At 42.4% G+C, this 24,305-nt stretch overlaps 1 protein-coding gene across 3 annotated transcripts in view; it reads left to right on the top strand.

Moving 5' to 3' along the window:
- Positions 1 to 420: 420 nt before the first annotated feature.
- Positions 421 to 24,305, top strand: part of LOC120064476 (LIM domain only protein 7-like) — an 81,741-nt gene continuing 57,856 nt past the window's right edge. The window contains exons 1-2 of one of the 3 annotated variants that reach the window (XM_039015073.1): positions 421 to 710; positions 22,308 to 22,424. The gene's annotated coding sequence lies outside the window, so the exon portion shown is untranslated. The remainder of the gene's footprint in view (positions 711 to 22,307; positions 22,425 to 24,305) is intronic. The other 2 variants (XM_039015074.1, XM_039015075.1) reach the window with 2 other exon arrangements.

Raw genomic sequence — 24,305 nt, 5'->3', positions numbered from 1 at the left:
ATACACCTTAGCCAAATACATTTAAACTCAGTTTTTCCCAATTCCTGACATTTCATCCTATTTGCCTGTTAGTTTCAGTCACCTGACCTCTTGTTACATGGCAACCGCATGTTTCCAAAATAATCCTCCACCCCTGAGATTCCACAGCTATTCTACAGCATGGGAGGAGAGGGAGAGACGTGTGAGAGAAAGTGTGTTACAGGTTGTAGACGACACTCACTAGGTGGCAGCTCTGCTTTGCATGACTGGGGCTGGTGGGGGGTGGGACTAGTATATAGCTCTGATGTCATTCTTCTTAGTTCCAAAAACCCTGCCCCTTTGACTGGCCCACACACTCCCACAGGTAGTTTTGGAGCTGTTAATTCGCTGCTGCCTAGCCCCTGCCTACCTGTGTTTGTGTGTTCTGCATTGTCACTCTCTATTTGCTACGCACACACGCTCCTACCTGCCCCTTTCTCAGTTCTTCCCGGTGGTATGAACTTTGGATGCAGCAGTGAAGTGTCAAACTGTTGCGTGTCACATCTGCCAGAGAATTCCTGAGTGATTATTGACGGTGACTGAAGGTGGACACACCTCTCTACCTATCAGTCTCACAGTCCCTGGCTGTCTGTCTCTCTACAGGACAATGTTATAGCCTTCCTCAGACTAAAAGAGGCACAGCTCTTTCGCCCAGGAGACCTCCAAGACACATCCACTAGAGTCGATGTCAAGTAAGTGCTGCTACATATGATACACAGACTACACATATTTACATACCGATGACAATATAATAATTCAATTTTTGTCTATTGACCATTGAAAATTCATTTTTTTGTCTATGACTGATCTGTGACTGGATCATTATGAGACTAACCTTTGAACAGTGTGAGAGACTCGCCTTTCTCCTAACTAGACTTTGCATAGATACTTCCTTGGGTGTGCAAGTGTGTGTGTGTGTGTGTGTGTGTGTGCGTGCGTGCGTGTGTGACTGGGGTGAATGTGTATCTATGCACAGTTGAAGTTGGAAGTTTACATACACCTTAGCCAAATACATTTAAACTCAGTTTTTCACAATTCCTGACATTTAATCTTAGTAAAAATTCCCTGTCTTAGGTCAGTTAGGATCACCACTTTATTTTAAGAATGTGAAATGTCAGAATAATAGTATAGAGAATTTATTTATTTCAGATTTATTTCAGCTTTCTTTTTCTTTCATCACATTCCCAGTGGGTCAGAAGTTAACATACACTCAATTAGTATTTGGTAACATTGCCTTTGAATTGTTTAACTTGGGTCAAATGTTTCGGGTAGCCTTCGACAAGCTTCCCACAATAACTTGAGTGAATTTTGGCCCATTCCTCCTGACAGAGCTGGTGTAACTGAGTCAGGTTTGTAGGCCTCCTTGCTCGCACACGGTTTTTCAGTTCTTTTTTGCCATTTTGCCACAACTTTGGAAGTATGCTTGGGGTCATTGCCCATTTGGAAGACCCATTTGCGACCAAGCTTTAACTTCCTGACTGATGTCTTGAGATGTTACTTCAATATATCCACATCATTTTCCTACCTCATGATGCCATCTATTTTGTGAAGTGCACCAGGCCCTCCTGCAGCAAACCACCCCCACCACATGATGCTGCCACCCCCGTGCTTCACGGTTGGGATGGTGTTCTTCGGCTTGCAAGCATCCCCCTTTTTCCTCCAAACATAACAATGGCACTTATGGCCAAACAGTTCTATTTTTGTTTCATAAGACCAGAGGACATTTCTCCAAAAAGTATGACCTTTGTCCCCATGTGCAGTTGCAAACTGTAGTCTGTCTTTTTTATGGCGGTTTTGGAGCAGTGGCTTCTTCCTTGCTAAGCGGCCTTTCAGGTTATGTCGATATAGGACTCGTTTTACTGTGGATACAGATACTTTTGTACCTGTTTCCTCCAGCATCTTCACAAGTCCTTTGTTGTTGTTCTGAGATTGATTTGCACTTTTCGCAGCAAATTAGGTTCATCTCTAGGAGACAGAACGCGTCTGCTTCCTGAGCGGTATGATGGCTGTGTGGTCCCATGGTGTTTATACTTGCGTACTATTGTTTGTACAGATGAACGTGGTACTTTGCTCCCAAGTATGAACCAGACTTGTGGGGGTCTACAATTTTCTTTCTGAGGTCTTGACTGATTTATTTTGATTTTCCCATGATGTCAAGCAACGAGGCACTGAGTTTGACAGTAGGCCTTGAAATACATCCGCAGGTACACCTCCAATTGACTCAAATGACGTCAATTGCCAATCAGAAGCTATTAAAGCCATGACATCATTTTCTGGAATTTTCCAAGCTGTTGAAAGCCACAGTCAACTTAGTGTATGTAAACTTCTGACCCACTGGAATTGTGATACAGTGAATTATAAGTGAAATAATCTGTCTGTAAACAATTGTTGGAAAAATGACTTGTGTCATGCTCAAAGTATATGTCCTATCTGACTTTCCAAAACTATAGTTTGTTAACAATACATTTGTGGAGTGGTTGAAAAACGTGTTTTAATGACTCCAACCTTAGTGTATTTAAACTTCCGACTTCAACTCTTTCTATCATCTATCTATCGATCGATCGATCTATCTATCTCAGGGCTGACAGTGAATGAGTTATGTCTCTGTAAAGAGAGCGATTATGTGACACAAGTCTGACTCAGTTCTGCCTTGCACTGCCTTAAAGGGAAATTCCACCCCAAAACTATCTTTTGGTATTTGTGTCATTAGTCCAATGTTGACATATTAGTCCATTTGATAAAGTCCCAAAATGTTTTGCATGTCAGCAATCAAGTTTTCAAAATAAATCACTTTCGAAATACAGCCGGTATGATGCATTTTCCATCATATGATGTTTCTGTATTTTGAAAGTTATATATTTTGAAAACTTGATTGCTGACATGCAAAACATTTTGATAACATGTGTAAAACAGTACAGTGAAATCATTTCTTAAGAGCTCTCCTAACAATGCAGTGTTACTAATTATATAGGTAATAGAAAATACAATAAAAAAAAAGGTGTGTTTGCGCGTAATGTTTAAAGTTTCTGTGTTGTTCTCCTTCTCACCTGCGCACTGGGCAGAGGTGCACGCGGTATGTCGAACAACCTGTTCAGTTTTCACACAGGTGTGTCTCAGGGAGGTGGTGAGGTGACGGGAGGTAGAGACCGTCCGCGTAAACACATTCACCATGGCAGCAGACGTAGCACGGAGAAACACAAACACATACACTCTATATGCAAAAGTATGTGGACACCCCTTAAAATGAGTGGATTCTGCTATTTCAGGCACACCCGTAGTTGACAGGTGTATAAAATCGAGCACACAGCCATGCAATCTCCATAGACACACATTGGCAGTAGAATGGCCTTACTGAAAGCACCCTTATAAGATGCAACCTTTCCAACAAGTCAGTTTGTCAAATTTCTGCTCTGCTAGAGCTGCCCCGGTCAACTGTAAGTGATGTTATTGTGAATTGGAAATGTGTAGGAGCAACAACGTTGCTAGGAGTGTGTACTAGGAGTGTGTAGGAGCAATAACGAAATCTTCTGATTTCCAAACTGCCTCTGGAAGCAACGTCAGCACAAGAACTGTTCGTCGGGAGCTTCATGACATGGGTTTCCATGCCCGAGCAGCACACAAACCTAAGATCACCGTGCGCAATGCCAAGCATCGGCTGGAGTGGTGTAAAGCTTGCCGACCATTGGACTCTGTAGCATTGGAAACGCGTTCTCTGGAGTAAAAAATCACGCTTCACCATCTGGCAGTCCGACGGTCGAATCTGGGTTTGGCGGATGCCAAGAGAATGCTACCTGCCCCAATGCATAGTGCCAAATGTAAAGTTTGGTGGAGGATGAATAATGGTCTGGGGCTGTTTTTCATGGTTCGCTCTTGGCCCCTTAGTTCCAGTGAAGGGAAATCTTAATGTTAAGCCTGCAATGACATTCTAGATTATTCTGTGCTTCCAACTTTGTGGCAACAGCTTGGAAGGCCCTTTCTTGTTTCAGCATGGCAATGCCCCTGTTCACAAAACGAAGTCCATACAGAAATGGTTTGTCGAGATTGGTGTGGAAGAATTTGACTGGCCTGCACAGAGCCCTGACCTCAACCCCATCGAACACCTTTTGGGATGAATTGGAATGCTGACTGTGAGCCAGGCCTAATAGAGCCAGGCCTAATAGACCTCACTAATGCTCTTGTGGCTGAATGGAAGCAATTCCCCACAGCAAAGTTCCAACATCTAGTGGATAGCCTTCCCAGAAAGTGGAGGCTGTTATAGCAGCAAAGGGGGGACCACCTCCATATTTATGCCCATGATTTTGGAAGGAGATGTTCGACGAGCAGATGTCCACGTAGTTTTGGTCATGTAGTGTTTCTGTGACGAATGGGATTTTCATGATAAATACGCTGTGTAGGAGGTGTGCCACACTACTGATGTAGTCTATTGACTCTCATGGGTGAAGTGTATTATACAGTGTATCCTTTTTACGAAGTGATTCATTAGACAAAGGTGTGTTCCAGTAATGTCTTAAAACATGAAACCACTGTGAAGTGAACCTGACCTGACATGCCAGTGAATCTCTCTCTCTCTCTCTCTCTCTCTCTCTCTCTCTCTCTCTCTCTCTCTCTCTCTCTCTCTCTCTCTCTCTCTCGCGCTTTCTCTCTCTCTCTCTTTCTCTCTCGCTTTCTCTCTGTGTGTGTGCTTTAGTGCGTCATTCAGCATTGTCTAATGATGCAGCTTTAAATTAGCCACTCCTTTAATAAGGTCGCACAAGTAGCAGGTTTAATTTCTCCCAGGATTCACAATGACTGTCAACCGTCCTTCTGAGGGCGCTGTCAAAGGTGTGCACGCGCGCAGTAACACACACACACACACACACACACACACACACACACACACACACACACACACACACACACACACACACACACACACACACACACACACACACACACACCAAACAAAGCCAACTCTGTCTGTTGGTAACTAACCACACCACACCCTCCGGACCCTAGCAACGCGGTCGGCACAGACAGAATATGAGATACAGATAAGGCAGGAGAGGATAATGAATGGACAGATTCTACAGGAAGTATGCTCCTTTAACATATTTCACACAACCGCAGCCACAGGCGGAATATATCGTTTTCAATAAAACGTCACAATACGTTAGATTTGGCTGCTGGGGGGCAAGGAAAACCCCAGCTCCGCTAAAATCATTGACAACTACATGCCATTTTCAAGGGATTGTTTACCATATGGGTAACACTTTACAATAAGGTTGCATTTGTAAAGGGTTTATAAAGGGGTTATAATGATATTAACGATTATTTAATAATTTGTAAATCCATTAATAAACTGTTATTGCATTGGTCATAATAGTGCAATAACTGGTCAAGTGTTAGCCAGATAATGAGACAATATCTACCTCCAGTTATAAACCATTTATAAATGCACTTACGATTGCTTATAAGATTAATCCTTATGAATCATCACACAACTTTATTTTCATTCGTTTTTCAGTTGAGCAATAGTTATTTTCTCACTTTTAGGTGTGATGCATTGGCACTCTGCATTGGGACCTTAAACACTACTCTCTGTAGCGCCTTGCGGTCACATGCTGAGCAGTTGCCATACCAGGCAGTGATGCAACCAGTCAACCATGCTCAGGTGCAGCTGTAGAACTTTTTGAGGATCTGAGGACCCATGCCAAATCTTTTCAGTCTCCTGAGGGGGAACAGGCGTTGTCGTGCCCTCTTCATGACTGTCTTGGTGTGTTTGGACCAGGATAGTTTGTTGCTGACGTTGACACCAAGTAACTGAAGCTCTCAACCTGCTCCAATACAGCCCCGTCGATGAGAATGGGGGCGTGTTCGGTCCTCCTTTTCCTGTAGTCCACAATCATCTCCTTAGTCTTGATCACTTTGAGGGAAAGATTGTTGTTCTGGCATCACACAGCCAGGTCTCTGGCCTCCTCCCTATAGGCTGTCTCATCGTTGTCGGTGATCAGGCCTATCACTGTTGTCGTCGGCAAACTTAATGATGGTATTAGAGTCGTGCCTGGCCATGCAGTCATGAGTGAACAGGGAGTACAGGAGGGGACTGAGCACACACCCCTGAGGGGCCCCCGTGTTGAGGATCAGCGTGGTGGATGTGTTGTTACCTACCCTTACCACCTGGGGGAGGCCCGTCAGGAAGTCCAGGATCCAGTTGCAGAGGGAGGTGTTTAGTCCCAGGGTCCTTAGCTTAGTGATGAGCTTTGTGGGCACTATGGTGTTGAACACTAAGCTGTAGTCAATGAATAGCATCCTCAAGCGGTATGCAAATTGGAGTGTTGTCTAGGGTTTCTGGGATAATGTTGTAGAAGTGAGCCATGACCAGCCTTTCAAAGCAATTCATGGCTACAGACGTGAGTGCTACAGGTCGGTAGTTATTTAGGCAGGTTACCTTAGTGTTCTTGGGCACAGGGACTATGGTGGTCTGCTTGAAACAACATGTTGGTGTCACAGACTCAGTCAGGGACAGGTTTAAAATGTCAGTGAAGATACTTGCCAGTTCTGGTAATCCGTCTGGCCCTGCGGCCTTGTGAATTTTGACCTGTTTAAAGGTCTTACTCACGTCGGCTACGTAGAGCGTGATCATATAGTCGTCCAGTACAGCTGGTGCTCTCATGCATGCTTCAGTGTTGCTTGCCATAGAAGTAATTTAGCTGGTCCCGTAGGCTTGTGTCACTGGGCAGCTCATGGCTGTGCTTCCCTTTGTAGTCTGTAATAGTTTACAAGCCCTGCCACATCCGACGAGCGTCGGAGTCGGTGTAGTACGATTCAATCTTAGTCCTGTATTGACGCTTTGCCTGTTTGATGGTTCGTCAGAGGGCATAGACTAATTTCTTATAAGCTTCCGGGTTAGCTTCCGGGCTACCCTTTAGCTCAGTGCGGATGTTGCCAGTATAATATGGCTTCTGGTCGGGGTATGTACGTACAGTCACTGTGGGGACGACGTCATCAATGCACTTATTGATGAAGCCAGTGACTGATATGGTGTACTCCTCAATGCCATCGGAAGAATCCCGTAGCATATTCCAGTCTGTGCTAGCAAAACAGTCCTGTAGCTTAGCATCTGCTTCATCTGATCACTTTTTTATTGACTGAGTCCCTGGTGCTTCCTGCTTTAGTTTTTGCTTGTAAGCAGGAATCAGAATGATAGAGTTATGGTCAGATTTGCCAAATAGAGGACGAGGGAGAGCTTTGACTGGGGGGTATTCTAGTTTATTATTTCTATGTGGGGTTCTAGGTTATTATTTCTATGTTGGTGATTTGTATGATTCCCAATTAGAGGCAGCTGGTAATCGTTGTCTCTAATTGGGGATCATATTTAAGTAGCTGTTTTTCCCACCTGTGTTTGTGGGATATTGTTTTGTGTTGGTGCATGTGCACCACTTAGTCACGTTTCGTTGTTTCTTTATTTGTTTTGTTCAAAGTTTCACTATGATAAATAATGTGGAACTCAACATCCGCTGCGCCTTGGTCCGTTTCTACACACGGTCGTGACAAGTGCGGTATTTGTGCAAACATCGATTTGTGGTGGTAAATAGATAGTTACGAAGAATATAGATAAACTCTCTTAGTAAATAGTGTGGTATACAGCTCACCATGAGATACTCTACCTCAGGCGTCCCTTTGGTAGGATATTTGTGATCGTAGTTTGTCTATTTTGTTATCCAATGATTGTACGTTAGCTAATAGTACTGATGGTTGAGGCAGATTACTCACTCGTCGTTGGATCTTTACAAGGCACCCCCGACCTAAGTCCCCTATATTTCTGTGTCTTTCTTATGCGAATCACAGGGATTTGGGCCTTGTCGGGTGTTTGAAGTAAATCCTTTGAGTCTGACTCGTTAAAGAAAAAATCTTCTTCCATTACGGGGTGAGTAATCGCTGTTCTGATTTATCTAGGAGCTCTTTTCGATCATAAGAGACGGTGGCAGAAACATAATGTACAAAATAAGTAACAAATAACACAAAAATACACACAATAGTACAATTGGTTAGGAGACCGTTAAACGGCAGCCATCTCCTCCGGCGCCATTATATAGCTTGAATTCTTTGGGGCATGGATTCTACAAGGTGTGGCATTCAAACATTGCTTAATTGGTATCAAGGGACATAATGTGCCTGTACTGTTGACACCAGGCAGGATGGGGCCATTGACTCATGGTGTTTTTGCCATATCCTGACTTTACCATCAGCGTGACGCAACAGGAACCGGGATTCGTCGAATCAAGCAATGTTTTTTTCACTCCTCAATTGTCGAGTGTTGGTGATCACGTGCTCACTGGAGCCGCTTCTTCTTGTTTTTAGCTGATAGAAGTTGAACCCAGTGTGGTCTTCTGCTGCAATAGCCCATCCATGACAAGGACCGACGAGTTGTGCATTCCGAGATGCTGTTCTACACACCACTGTTGTACTGCCCCGTTATTTGCCCGTTTGTGGGACACCTCTTAGCTTGCGCAATTCTTGCCATCCTCCTTCGACCTCTCATCAACAAGCTGTTTTCACCCAGAGGACTGCCGCTGACTGGATATTTTTGTTTTCCGCACCATTCTCGGTAAATCCGAGACACTGTCGTGCGTGAAAAGCCCAGCAGTCCAGCCGTTTCTGAGATATTGGAACTAGCACGCCTGGTTCCGACAATCATACCACACTCATTCTCCTAGGTCACTAGTTTTGCCCATTCTTACATTCAATCGAATAGTCACTGAATGCCTCGATGCCGGTCTGCCTGATTTATATAGCAAGCCACGGCCATGTGACTCACTGTGTGCAGGAGCGAACCATTTCGTGAACGAGGTGGTGTACCTAATAAACTGGTCACCGAGTGCAAAATTACACACCGTAGCATACAAATAGCTAAATTAAACTTATTTCTATATCCTTCAAATGTAGCCTATACTGTATTTATATTTGAATAGTCATTGCATAATTTTTTTGCTTTTGTATATAAACATGTTCAATGGAAAATCATTGCGGCATGTGTAATGGTAACGGCATATACATTGCTTTTGGAAAGTATTCAGACCCCTTCACTTTTTCCACATTTTGTTATGTTACAGCCATATTCTAAAATTGATTAAATTATATTTTTTCCTCATCAATCTACACACAATACCCCATAACGACAAAAACAAAACCAATTTTTTATTTGATTTTTTTAGCAAATGTATAATTTGCTGCCTATACAAGGTCCCACAGTTGACAGTGCATGTTCAACCAAAAACCAAGCCATGAGGTCGAAGGAATTCTCCATAAGAGCTCCGAGACCTGATTGTGTCTCGGCACAGATCTGGGGAAGGGTACCAAAAAATGTTTGCAGCATTGATGATCCCCAAGAACAGTGGCCTCCATTATTCTTAAATGGAAGAAGTTTGGAACCACCAAGACTCTTCCTAGAGCTGGCTGCCTGGCCAAACTGAGCAATCGGGGGAGAAGGGCCTTGGTCAGGGAGGTGACCAAGCACCCGATGGTCACTCTGACAGAGCTTCAGAGTTCTTCAGTAGAGATGGGAGAACCTTCCAGAAGGACAATCATCTCCTCAGCACTACACCAATCAGGCCTTAATGGTAGAGTGGCCAGATGGAAGCCACTCCTCAGTAAAAGGCACATGATAGCCCGCTTGGAGTTTGCCAAAAGGCACCTAAAGAAACAAGATTCTCTGGTCTGATGAAATCAAGATTGAATTTTTCAGCAGCAGGTACTGGGAGACTAGTCAGGATCGGAGCAAAGTACAGAGAGATCCTTGATGAAAACCTGCTCCAGAGTGCTCAGACTGGCGTGAAGGTTCACCTTCCAACAGGACAACGACCCCAAGCACACAGCCAAGACAACACAGGAGTGGCTTTTGGACAAGTCACAATGTCCTTGAGTGGCCCAGCCAGAGCTTGAACCCGATCAAACATCTCTGGAGAGACCTGAAAATAGCTGTGCAGCTTTTATATCTTCTATGGTATAATGGCGTTCGCACACATTCTATGTCCGTTCCTACTGTAGCAAACTGTAGAAAAAAGACATGGCCATTGCTGATTTTATTACAACAACAGGCTCCTTCGGTCACAGTCCAATCCAAATCAAACCCCTTCTTGTGTTCAGTATTCCCTGCTTCAGCTGTTAAAACAACACATTTTACTACATCTATCAGGTCTATGTGACATCCGGTTGCGGGTCATCCACTGCCATAGCTTCCACAGCTTCATTTGCTCCTTCAACTATTTCCCACACCTCTCTGTAGGGGACCTGTTGTATATTTCGGGTTCCTTGCAACTTCAGACTTGCAGGGCACTCCAGGAATTTGGCTATGTGATTTCCACCACAATTGCAACACCGTTCTTCAACTACATGTTGATTTCATTGACACACACTTGAGACATGTCATATCTCATATCCTATCTTTACATGTGTAGGCAGATACTCTTCATCAAACGTCATTAAAACGGACTGATTTTCTTCCTTTTTTCCATCCACTACACTGTGCAGGTAACGTGCTTCCACCACTACTAGAGTCTGAGGCTTCATGTCTTAAGAACAAATGTCCAGCGATACTCAGAGTGCGAATTACACCAGGACATTTGGGTGCATCATTTTTTTTTATGGGTCTAATAATAAAAATGTAATTTAAACGGTAAAAATGAATTGCCCTTTAATGTGGCATGAACACAACCAGTCAGGATATTTTCATCTGATTGTCAAACAAATTATTTCAAAGTAGGCTACCTGTGCATGTTCGTCCACTCCAAAATAATTCCAGCATCCGAACTCGCACCAATTAATGAATGGAAATAGACATCTGTTTAAAAAAACACCAAAATATGTGCCTAATGACATTCAGCGATTTGCCATTGATTATGCCTACATGAATTGATGCGTCTTCCTGACAAATTGAGCTTTTTTGTAGCCTAAAAAGTCGGGACACCTGAAATGGGACTGAAACATTCCCAGGAAAAACGTGATGGTCAGCCTAACATACATGGTCAACTTACTAGACTAGTCTACAATGTGTATTACCATGAACTTCACATAGGCCTACCTGTAGCCAGTGATGTAGTGGTAAACAAATATATGAAAAAGGTGGGAAAACGGCATTTATTTGTCAAGGCAATTTTACACACATGAACACATGCACAACCGGTATCCTACATTCAGTGTAATACATGAGTTGAAAAAAAACAAACATGTTTTACGCCCTAGTTCATGAGTTGTCCATAATTCATGAGTTAATGCTTGGCGTCTTCAGTTCTCATGGGCACACAAATCCAACAATGTAGGCCTATGCCAAAATTGAACGCTTCTGACCGAAAGAGTAAACTATAGGCCTACTGTCATTAACTTATAGGCTACTTGTTGAATGGACTGGATGCACATTGATGTCTAGCTGTAGGCTAGTTGTCTAGTGATATTGTCGACCATCAGCTGTATGCAAACAAATGGCGACAATGAGGAAGTACAAAGGAAAATCTATGTGTAAAGGAGCTAAGCTGAGGCCATTTCTTTCAATGTGGACTGCGGCGCCACATTGAAATAAATGGTTTAAATCATGACGGAGGTGGGGGTGTTTCACATTTACCACTGTAAAACATATTTACCACTGCATTTAAAACAAATAGAGTGGTTAAATTAGCATTATTTAGAGACCCCCCTCCAAAGTTTGACTTTTGTTACATTTATGGGAGGTAACGTCTCATTCAGGGGAGCAAACTCCGATTCTACTTTTCCCAATGCATCCTTTATCATCTTTGTGACCTAATGGATCTCAACAAGTATACAGTACATCATTATTAATGAATCGCACTCCAACAAGAAACTGATTTTCATAATTTACAGCAACTTTTGCTGTATTTTTCGTTGACAGTCTTCCACTCTCTTGCCGAGCTTGCTCAACTCTCCATCAGAATCAACCAGCACTTCTACTTCCACCATGATTGCGTCCATCTACTGCTTCTCCGACCTTCTCTCCATAACCACATCCTCATTACTGGTTTGAACCAGTCCAACAGCTTGTTAAACAGGAATCTCAAACCAACCGGCTATCCTAACGTTACAGTATGGTATTCACTCGCCTATGCAAAACCCATAGAAATAAGAATGAATAGACAGGGCGTCTCCATTTAAGTCAATGATAACATAATGGGTGGATTGGCAGCCATTTTAAGTGTACCCATGCCAGGAAGTATAAGCAGGAAGTGTACCCTTCAATCTGTGCTGTGATTTGTTGAGTCAACGCAACTGACATTCCAAAAAATGTATACCATGGCATTGTTGAATACTCGTTTTTGATTGGCTTGAAGGGCATTCTAGAGTGTGCATTATTTCCCTCTAACCCACTTTTTATTAATTTAACCTTTATTTAACTAGGCAAGTCAGGTTATAACAAATTCTTATTTACAATGACAGCCTACCAACAGGACAAAGGCCTCCTGCGGGGACAGGGGTTGGGATTAAAAATACAAAATAAAATACAGGACAAAACACACATCACGACAAGAGACACCATAACACTACATAAAGAAAGACCTAAGACAACAACATAGCATGGCAGCAACACATGAAAACACAGCATGGTAGCAACACACCATGACAACAACATTGTAGCAACACAACATGGTAGCAGCACAAAACATGGTACACACATTATTGGGCACAGACAACAGCACAAAGGGCAAGAATACATCACACGAAGCAGCCACAACTGTCAGCAAGAGTGTCCATGATTGAGACTTTGAGCATGGTACATCAGCATGGTAGAATTCAATGGCTGTACCTCATTATCAGCGTTGCAGAATTCAATGGCTATACGTCATTCTTACATGTTCTATGTTTGAGATGCTTTTGACAGCAAAAGTATAATTGAAAACATTATTGCCATTGCTGAATTCTGAAAGTTTGATTACTTTGTTTTGTTACTAAGGCAACTACTGTAGCTATCTATTAAAATTACTAGCTACTTAAGTGGATGTTGAACACATTTCTACCTTCAATTATAGCCACGGTATAAAAGGGATAATCAACTCTGGGTTCTATGCGTTCTCTGGAAAATAATGCAACTCCGTGGAAGGTTAGTTCCACTCTGCTAGCATGTAGTGGAACCAGATTATGTGAGTGGAGTTGGAGCACATCGAGGAGCAGGTTTCCCAAAGGCTGGAGCGTTGGCCTTCTCGCCTGCTCCAGTACCGCTCACTTAACAAGTTTAGGGCATGCCCGGCCCAGCATGCATTTGTAGTCTACTTGTGTGCTGCTATAGCCCCTTGCTTTAGCTACTGTCACGGAGTTCACTAAATATTTTCATAAAGAAACTGATAAAACACACAGGTGCAAAATCAAGTTGACTTACAGAGATGAGGAGGAACAAGAGGGAGTGCGTTGATGGTGTGTCCACAACTAAAGAATCATTGTGGAATCTGACACGTATCCCAAAAGCATGATGGTATACTTACTACGTGCACATGCTAACAGAAAGGAATGACGTGGGTAGCTGGTTAAGTATGGCATTGTAGCAAAGTATTTATAAACAAAAATTCTGATCTCTTATAAGTTATATCTATACAGTAGGCTATAATTAATTTTGACCCAATAGGCCTGACATATTACCTCTTTCAAATTACTTTACGTTTTGATAGGGTTATTTTGCCTAAAAACGTTTAGGCCTACCTATACATAAAAAAAAACTTTAAAAAAAACTGCATCACTGCCCAGCCTGGCAAGAGTGGCCTGAAAGGTGTTTAGCATCCCCAGTGTGAAGAGGGTATTTGCGGCTGCTGGCCTGCTCTCCAGGCACCATCGCATGAGCTTGAAGCCAGACTCTGGCCAAACTCGTGTTTCTAAAAATGAATTCAAAGGCACTAGACTGAGCCTAATAAAGCATTTTACTTTCATTTGTATTTAATTCTAAGTAAGTCACAGCCTATATGCACAATTTATAGACTATAACGATTTAATTCAACAAAAATGTTTAAATGCTGAGCCTTAATGTCCCTGCCTGCCTAGTGTGTCGCACTCGCAAATGCTTCACAATGTATTTCTTTGTAGGCTATATAGCCTTGGAATAATTTAAATAATCGGCTAATAATATACCCGAAGTAATACATTTTTGTTCCTCCTTAGGCTACCTGTCTGGCTCTTGACCTATTTAGAGTGTTTATATGCTGTTTAATAGGACATGTAGGCTATTTCAGACGATGAGCGCTTCTTTAGTCACCTTTTCGTGTTTATTAAAATAGTTTTCACTCAAATCATATGGCTTGGTTTCAAAACCAAATGGTAGGTCCAGGTAGTCACAAAAATAAATAGGTGTTGGTCAAATAAATGGGTGTTGGTCAAAATATTTTAATAAATGGAGCGAATTTGGAGTGGCAGGTTTTTTTTTCTCCTGTGAGTGAGAAACGCTTTTTAGTGGAGCAGTTGGAAAGGAGGTGGAGCTCCAGAGCAGTGTGCCACCACAGCTCCTTAAGCATGAGTGGGATTTCTGACCGCTCAACTCCACTCACATACTGTGTGGACCACACCTTCCACATCTTTGATTATTTCCCATAGAACGCATAGCCCCACCTTGATTATCCCATACACATGCCATTGCATGAACCACATCGGTTAGCATCATTTTATTGAACATTCTACATTCCCATGGCAATCCAGCATCAGTTTATAGGACATTCTAAAATACCATGGAAATTATTGCATCACACACTATCAGGCAACCATTGGGAGTGTACCAATGGCTTTACGAGCCAATTACCAGTGATAGAGCTTCCAGGCCCGTTCTATTTATTCTGATGTCTATGGCAAAACCTCTCCTGGTGGTCGTCTTGTTCTTCTGGTATTATGGCAGCCACAAACAAGCGTTAGAGGTGAATGCTGCCACCTACTGTACTGGAGTGTACAGCTTACCGACTAAATGATTAAGAAAAACGAAACCCTCCTACCTAATCCTTTACTACTAAGAACATAAGAGTCCTACTAATTTCTAACAAACCCTACCCATAACCCAAATCCCTTCCAACGCCCACCCATCCCCGTCCAACCTCAGCAACCCGACACATCAATATTATCCCTCTCCCACATACCGGTACTTACAACAGTACATCAACACATGCTTCACTGTTTCATCAACCATACATTCCATACACAAACCATTCACGTGCTTGCCAACCAGATGTCATAGACGCAACAGAGCAAACACCACCTCTTCCTTCCTAATCTGACCTTTAAATGCTGGCCCTTGGGCTCGCTGTCCCTCCGCTTCTGCCACACATCTATCATAATGGCTCTAATCTTACATTTGGCCTCACCTACCTCTCCCGGTCATACTGTAACAGGGTTCCCCAAGTGGAGGAAGTTTATTTTGTTGTATTGTTTATTTATTTGTCTTTCATTTTTTTTGTTTCTTTTTGTAAATGTTCTTGTCTATCAGTGTATGTATTTTGTTACGTGTTGTGTTTTTTTGTGGAACCCGGGAAGAGTAGCTGCTGCTTCTACAAAAGCTAATGGGGACCCAAATAAACCGGTAAATGGCGCTGTTCGGCCCAGCGCGATTTTCTGAAAATCCATCTATTTTTACTCCTGAACTTATTTTGGCTTGCTATAACAAAGGGGCTGAATACTTATTGACCCAAGACATTTCAGCTTTTCATTATTAATTCATTTGTAAACATTTCGAAAAACACGATTCCACTTTGACATTATGGGGTATTGTGTGTGTGTGCAATTGAATGTTCACTATTTTGGGCTTTGGAATTCCCATTTAAAAAGCTATAATAATTTTAATGGCATTATTTCACAATGCATTTCATGTCCATTTTTTTTTTAACCAAAATCGAAAACTGATAATTTTTTTATTGAACCGACCTCAAAAAGCACATCTCAGCACTACCGCTGGCTGGTGTATACGTCTCTATTACCCAGCCTTACGTAACCTAACCACTGATAAGTCTGTCAAAAGTGCACATACCTTGGATGAAAATTGCCATATGTCATGAAAAAGCTGTTGGGTTGAGGATATGGACTGATAAGACATTCCTTATGAAAACATGAGGTTGCATGTGACGTGTAGAAAATATTCTGTAGTAAACAAAAATATAAATTCAGAATCAAATGTTAATTTCACTACCATAAGCCGCATCAATGTTGTTTTAGAGAATTTGGCCAACTGGCTCACAACCACAGACCACATGTAACCACGCCAGCCTCTTCACCTGCAGGTTCATCTGAGACCAGCCACTCAGACGTCTGATGAAACTGTGGGTTTGCACAACTGAAGAATTTCTGCACAAACTGTCAGAAACCATCTAATATGCGTGCTCGTCGTCCTCACCAGGATCTTGACCTGACAGTGTGTATGGCGTCATGTGGGCGAGCGGTTTGCTGATGTCAATACTGTGAACCACCGCCCCATGGTGGCGGTGGGGTTATAGTATGGGCAGGCAGACAACGAACACAATTGCATTTTATCGATTTGGCCATTTGAATACACAGAGATACCGTGACAAGATTCTGAGGCCCATTGCCCTGTCATTCGTCCGCTGCCATCACCTCATGTTTCAGCATGATAATGCGCAGCCCAATGTCGCAAGGATCTGTACACAATTCCTGGAAGCTGAAAATGTGCCAGTTCTTCCAAGGCCTGCATACTCAGACATGTCACCCATTGAGCATGTTTGGGATGCTCTGGATCGACGTGTACGACAGCGTGTTCCAGTTCCCGCCAATATCCAGCAACTTGCCATTGGAGTGGGACAACATTCCACAGGCCACAGTCAACAGCCTGATCAACTCTATGCGAAGGAGATGTCGCGCTGCATGAGGCAAATGGTGGTCACACCATATACTGACTGGTTTTCTGATCCGTTAAGAGTTAAGGTAGAAAATGGTTTCGCCCTAGTGTAAACTACCCCGGTCTGTGCACATTCTAAGCAATCAGTAACATTCATGATGGATTCAGTGTCAAGGACACACTGGTGCTCCTGAGGAGTGAACTTAATAAAAATTCTCCAAATACTACCTGCAGCTTAAATATGGCGTATTTAGCCCTGCTTACGTTTAACTTTGTGGCCTGTCGGCTTCCTTTCTGTGTCTGAGAGACAGACTACATTTCTGGTCCAAAGTCCCTCTGCTGTTGGCCTTTTGGTTTAGCAAATTATTGACATGAGGAGTTTACGTCACAGCCCAAAAACAGAACTGCACAGAGGATTCTGAGGGAGGTAGAGTACAAACATCTTTGTCCCCTGAGGAATTTAAATGACCGTCAACAGATGGTTAGCTAGAGGAGTGGCAATGTGGCACGATAGCATATGATTACGTAATACTCTCTGCCACAGTTGATCAAGCAAACTGTCTGATTTACAGGGTGGAGTTCCTTTTTGTCAGACCACAATCCTCACAAATGATTGACGGCTGGATATTAAAGTTTACTTTAACCCATTGAGATACACTTATACAGGACCTCCTCGAATATGAGATGGTGTAATTGACATTTCAGCATTTCCCTGGTAGGCGGAAAGAAACAGAGTTTGTTTGGTGGTTTTACCTCCACAATGACAAGTCTGGAACTGTCACTTTTCCTCAGTAAAGCAAAAAGAAAGTACAAAAAAAAATCTGTTTTTGCATTTATGATGTGTCTGTGTGACAAACTCTCACTGTATTGGTTTGGTTTCATCACAGAACCGCTCAAACTGTCTGTCCTCTATGCAGCCATGTGTGAACTGTGAAGAAATTGTGAAACGGAACGAGGAGTGATGGTGAACAGCCAATAAAGTCCTCTCTCTTCTCCATGGTTACGGCACTGGCTGTAAACGGCAACGGGGCAACACAACACAAGGGCTATATTTGTGCTCCCTGGCTGGAGAGAGAAATGCCAGCCTCACCCTGTTTGCCCGCCCCGCTTCTCCTCTCACTCACCAACAGTGGCTGTAGTGTCTGATTAAGTGTAACACAATCCCTTTCTCATATGTATGTATGTATGTATGTATGTATGTATGTATGTATGTATGTATGTATATATGTATGTATGTATGTATGTATGTATGTATGTATGTATGTATGTATGTATGTATGTATGTATGTATGTATGTATGTATGTATGTATGTATGTGTGTGTCACCTCCAAAAGCTGATGCCAGACTGATCTGACATTTCCTTCTAATTTTTCATAACACTTCATCGATACTGGGTGACAAGGTGTTATGTGTACGTATAAATGTGGGTTATTCATTGATGAAGAATGCAGAGAGAAAACATTCCATGCCCTGGCTGAATCAACCAATCAATCATGCAGAAAGACGGGTGATCTTTATTTTTGCTGTTGTGCTGACTGCACTGCGGTGCACACCCATTCATTTAAGGCTTTGGTATTTTTTATTTTGGGATGGTGTACTTTCAGTACAACGTGGTGTTTAGGTAGGTGGGGTCAGTGTGTTCAGTTTTGAGGCATCACTCATCAGGAATGGCAGACCTACCCATCCATTGTCAGTGCGTGATGGCATTGACGCACTGCAGGGCTTGTCATGGGTGAGTGGACAAATGGGTCATTGGTATCTTATGGGTGTGGCCATGATGGTGCTCCCCCTGGGTGGGTGTTAGTTCTGATTTTATAGTTCCATCTCTGGTACAGTGTTGCTGATGGACATACACAGAAGGCCATTGTATACAGGTAGTTAAGCACGGCGCAATGGCAGGAGTTGGCCATGTTTTGCAAGATCCTTTTTGTTGTTGTTTTTTGCCATAATTTGTCTTACACCTATTCAAAATGTGTGTGTGTGTGTGCTTAGCTTGTGTGAGTATCTACGTCTTTAGAATTGAAATGGAATTAAGTCACATTAAAGGATCTTGCCAAAAGGAGACTGTGAGGAGCTAAGAACACAGCGCGGTAGTCATCCACTGAATGAGCCTCAGTTGCATTCAAAACAGTCACATACATTCATGTACACAATGTTTCTGGAAGATCAGCTCTGTTACTTCTAACTCCCATAGCCATCAGCCTAGCAGATTTACAGCCAATGTGAACCTGTATCGTATATACTGGTGCAGGTATGGCCTCTGTCAGAGGGCTCCAGTTGTGTCTCGGACGTAACCACACACGAAATGACTGTCTGACTTCCTCTTCCATTCCCATTGGCCGTCGAACTAGGAAGGATGTGACAGGCTCGTGGTTGATTTGGTTTTGTCGAAGACCTCTTCATCTATCCTGGAGTGTGGAGGTTTGAAAAGTTGTATAACTAAGAAGAGGTTGTAGGATTTGACTCACAGGAGGGGGGCTATGTCCATGTTTATAAGGATTGTCAAAGATTTGTCCCCAATTTGTCAACACCATCAAAATGAATGCTATCCAGTTCAGCAAGGTTGTAAGTAAGGGTGTGAACGTTAAAACGTTTAAACAAAGTTGGAATCCTTAACGTTAAGAAAAATCCTTAACTGAAAAACATTTTTTTATCTCTCCCACTGAATTAAAATCAAAGTTCAGATATCGCGAAACATTATTTTCCGTATTACAGCCGGAAGGCTATAAAGGCCTGGGGAGTTGTGTAATTCAAATAAAACCAGAGCGGAAGAGGCTAACTTCATGCTACATGGTGAATTTGCAAGGCATGCAAGACAAGACATTGTGAGATACAGATTACCAAAACATATGAGCACGCTTCTGCCTTCTTCTTGTCACGACTTCCGCCGAAGTGGTAGCGTTCGGCGGTCGACGTCTCCGGCTTTCTAGCCATCGCCGCTCCATTTTTCATTGATCCATTTGTTTTGTCTTGTTCCCTGCACACCCGGTTTCCATTCCCCAATCACACTGCATGTATTTATTCCTCTGTTACCCCCATGTCTTTGTGTGAAATTGTTTGTGTTACGTGTTTATTGTTGACGAGCCAGACTGGTTTTGCTTATACCGTGTTGTTTACGAAGATGTTTATTGTTAAACATAATTTATTGTGACTGTTTTGCGCGTTTTGCACATTTGCCTATGGGCTGGAGGTTTTGACGCAGTTGCGTCTGTCTGTTGGTTTCTCCTGCCTCATTAAAGTGTGCGCCTGTTGACAACTCCTGCACTTGACTTCCCTACCAGTAAGCACACACCTGACACTTCTCCCTCGCGTTGGCCTGCCTGCTCTGCCTGCTCGGTCTCTTCACTAGTGATGTGTGTTCAGCTTTAGGTCTCTTGAGTGTAAAACATCCTATCCTATTCATGGAACCGATGTCCTACAGTAGGCTACTGGTAGCCTCTATTGATTAAGCTTTTCAGACATAATGGAATGTGGCCCCGTTGAAAGCGCCTCGGCTAAGGAATGTTGTTTGTCTGGTAGGGTAGGCTACACTAAGTTTTTTTTGTTTAAATGCCGACACAAAACCTCTGGTGATACGAACTGACATTTTACTTCTGAAGCAGGACTAAAGTCCATCACTAGGCAATCAGAACAGTCAATCAAATAATCTTGAGGTGCTGCGCGCTTTCTGCTTGCCTGGTGCCTACGCGCAGACCACTCTTTCCTAACGGAGTACGTTAAAGTTGATTTAAATACCCTGACATTTAGTAGAAATGAAACACATCTAGCTACCATACCATAAAAACTGCATAAAGAACAACACTGCAGCACATCAATCAGCAACGTTTATTGTTGTCAGGGGGAAAAATACAGAACATTTTACGCAGGAGCAGAATCCTACTGTCTAAAAAACGTACATACCTGATGCTGCGTCTTTTATTTAATTGTCTGAAAAGTCATCAATGGTCGCTATTGACAATAGCTGTGTTCGATGTCTGTAAAGGGTTGCGGGAGATATAACTGCATTGCCTGGCCCTAGTAGTCATACATACAGTGCATTTGGAAAGTTTTCAGACCCCTTCACTTTTTCTAAATAAGTTACAGCCTTATTCTAAAATGTATTTAAAAAAATAACCTATAGATCAACCTATACACAACACCCCATAATGACAAAGCAAAACCCATTTTTTGACATTTTTACAAATTGATAATTAATAAGAACTGAAAAACCTTATGTACATAAGTATTCAGACTCTTTTCTATGAGACTCGAAATTGAGCTCAGGTGCATCCTGTTTCCATTGATCATCCTTGATGTTTCTACGACTTTATTGGAGTCCATCTGTGGTAAATTCAATTGATTGGACATGACTTTGAAAGGCACACCTGTCTATATAAAGTCCCACAGTTGACAGTGCATGTCAGAGCAAAAACCAAGCCATGAAGTCGAAGGAATTGTCCGTAGAGCTCTGAGACAGGATTGTGTCAAGGCACAGATCAGGGGAAGGGTACCAAAAAATGTCTGCAGCACTGATGGTCCCCAAGAACACAGTGGCCTCCATCATTCTTAAATGGAAGTAGTTTGGAACTACCAAGGCTCTTCCTAGAGCTGGCCGCCTGGCCAAACTGAGCAATCAGGGGAGAAGGGCCTTGGTCAGGGAGGTGATCAAGAACCCGATGGTCCCTCTGACAGAGCTCCAGAGTTCCTCTAGGGAGATGGGAGAACCTTCCAGAAGGATAACCATCTCTGCAGCACTCCACCAATCAGGCCTTTATTGATGTGGCCAGATGGAAGTCACTCCTCAGTAAAATGCACATGACAACCTGCTTGGAGTTTGCCAAAAGGCACCTAAATACTCTCAAACCATGAGAAACAAGAATCTCTGGTCTGATGAAACCAAGATTGAACTCTTTGGACTAAATGCCAAGCGTCACGTCTGTACAATACAACTAATACAACTGTATTAGTTTAAAGCCCTACATGTTAACAAGGGGTTTAGGTCAGATCAGTGCACACAAACAAACAGTGGTGTATCAGAGGGTTCTGGATGAGGCAGGAAAGCAAAGAGCTGGACACTAGTGTTCACAGGGGCCAGTATGACCTTAGGACAACTCTGCTGGGTCATTACTATACAGAAATCTAATCATGATCTATCCTAACAGTCCAGACTATATACAGGCTATTTAGTGTGCTGCTAGAATGTACTGTAAGTGTGTTCTTCTCAATATAGAACTGAACGTCATACTGTTTTCAACAGTTTACCTGCCTTCAAACTGTATGTTTTCTTTCAAATACTTTAGCCACAACAAGTTCAAACCCCGCCCAACTGGCTCTCCAGGCAGGCTCAATCAAACACACAACATATTTGAAAAGAAGCAAATACTATCCTAGTAATATGCTCTTTATTCTGTTGTTGTAGAAAAATATTAGAGAATTGGCGTTGCTCTTTTAAAAGAAACTATGCGTACATTATAATTATGATCCTTGTATTAACCCATGTCCTCTTTCTCCCAGGTGCTGATCACCATATGCTGGCTAGGTAGGAAGGCACAATGCGAGCCCTTCTATAATGGACCTAACTTAAACCCCAAGGCCTTTGAAGGACTACTGAACATAGCAGCGCTATCCAAGGTAAATAAATAACCTTACTGTACGCTGTGCTAGCCTAGGTTAACGTTCTACTATTCTATAATCATCCACTCTATTATACTCTATATAACCCATTCCATTTCTGTTTGTCCCTTCTAGTAATTATGTTTCTATGGGTACAGTATTTATAGCCTGGTCACAGATCTGTTTGTACTGTCTTGTTAACGTGTTTAACCATAGGAGTTTGCAAGACCAGGACCAAGTACAGTATTAGCACTATTACATGTAAATCTGCCTCACTCTACTACAGTGGTCTAGACAAGTTTGGGGTCCATCCATTTCAATTCGCTCAATTCGGAAGAGAATTCACATTAAGAATGGAAAGGTGCCTTTAAGTTTCAATGAGGATTTTTCAATACTTTAATTGGAATTTCAGTTCATGAGATTGAATTAGAATGGACCGCTGACCTGATGTAACTGTTCTTTATTCAACCTACAGTTTGTATGTTATGTGTGCTACCATGTAATGGTTTGAGTAATCAGCATAGCTAGGAATCGTGTGAATGAAATCCTCTTTTAGACCCACTGGCCAACACATCTCTACATCCTTCCTGGTATGTTAGCTATGTGTTAAGGAAGTCAGCCCATTGGTTTAGGCGTCTCAGAATACTTGACAGTCGGCACTTAAACCATCTCTACATCCTTCCTGGTATGTTAGCTATGTGTTAAGGAAGTCAGCCCATTGGTTTAGGCGTCTCAGAATACTTGACAGTCGGCACTAAAACCATCTCTACATCCGTCCTGGTATGTTAGCTATGTGTTAAGGAAGTCAGCCCATTGGTTTAGGGGTCTCAGAATACTTGACAGTCGGCACTAAAACCATCTCTACATCCTTCCTGGTATGTTAGCTATGTGTTAAGGAAGTCAGCCCATTGGTTTAGGGGTCTCAGAATACTTGACAGTCGGCACTAAAACCATAGCATAGCTGATCCATTCTCCTGACTCAGCTATTTGAATCTTCTTTACCTCAGGAGTCCATAGGTCACTTGGTACATGTATGGAAGTGTGTGTGTCTCTGTCTGCGCACATTCATGGACTTGTGTTTGTCACGACAGAGGGGGTGGAAGGCACAACGTTGAATTTGACAGTTTGGTTTGTTTACAGTTAAATTTACCAAGCATATTCAACCCCTACGATTATGAACAACAGTCAATAGTGATGGTTACCCAGCTAGCAATTCTAGGGAGAGAGAGAATGTTTTTGTAATGTTACCCGTAATGTTTACCTAATGTTTGAGTGTCCAGTTTCCCATTAGTTAGGGGAACATTCCATCTATGTTAGCAAAAAAACGTTCTGAGAAACTTTTTTATCATGTTTTGGTGTTAAAGTTAGGAGAACATTCCCTTAATGTCAACCAGAACTTATCTAGAACATGGTTACAATGTTCTTAGACTGTACAACATTAATGTTCGAAACGTGTTTTGTGGGTGGTTGCATGAGCATTCATGTGTCCAGTTTTCTGAGGGTTAAGAGAATATTCCATTAATGTCCCACTAAACATACACAGAACATAGTTGCAATGTTCTCTGAATGTAAGATATTAATGTTCTAGACACGTTTCATGGGAACGTAACAAGAATATTGTTATCAGTTGTCAGGACATCGCCTGATGGTCCCAAATAAATTCTCCCCCCCCACCCCCAAAAAAAGTGTTTTCAACTTACATATCTGACACTTTGACCTACATGACTACATTGTGCATGGTCATTTATACAGTCATTATTATTCAACAAGTCCTTGGGTCACGGCATTCAGATGTCTGTGTCAGTTGTGAGTTAATTGAACTCTTCTCTCATCATTGATTTGATTTACCTGCTTCACCAATTTAAGGGCGTTCTGTATAGTTGTCTAATGTTGATGGGG

This window comes from Salvelinus namaycush, chromosome 19 (assembly GCF_016432855.1).
Source record: "Salvelinus namaycush isolate Seneca chromosome 19, SaNama_1.0, whole genome shotgun sequence".
NCBI classification, from domain to species: Eukaryota; Metazoa; Chordata; class Actinopteri; order Salmoniformes; family Salmonidae; genus Salvelinus; species Salvelinus namaycush.
Note: the sequence above shows the minus strand (reverse complement) of the source record. Positions and strands in the feature narration are given on the sequence as shown.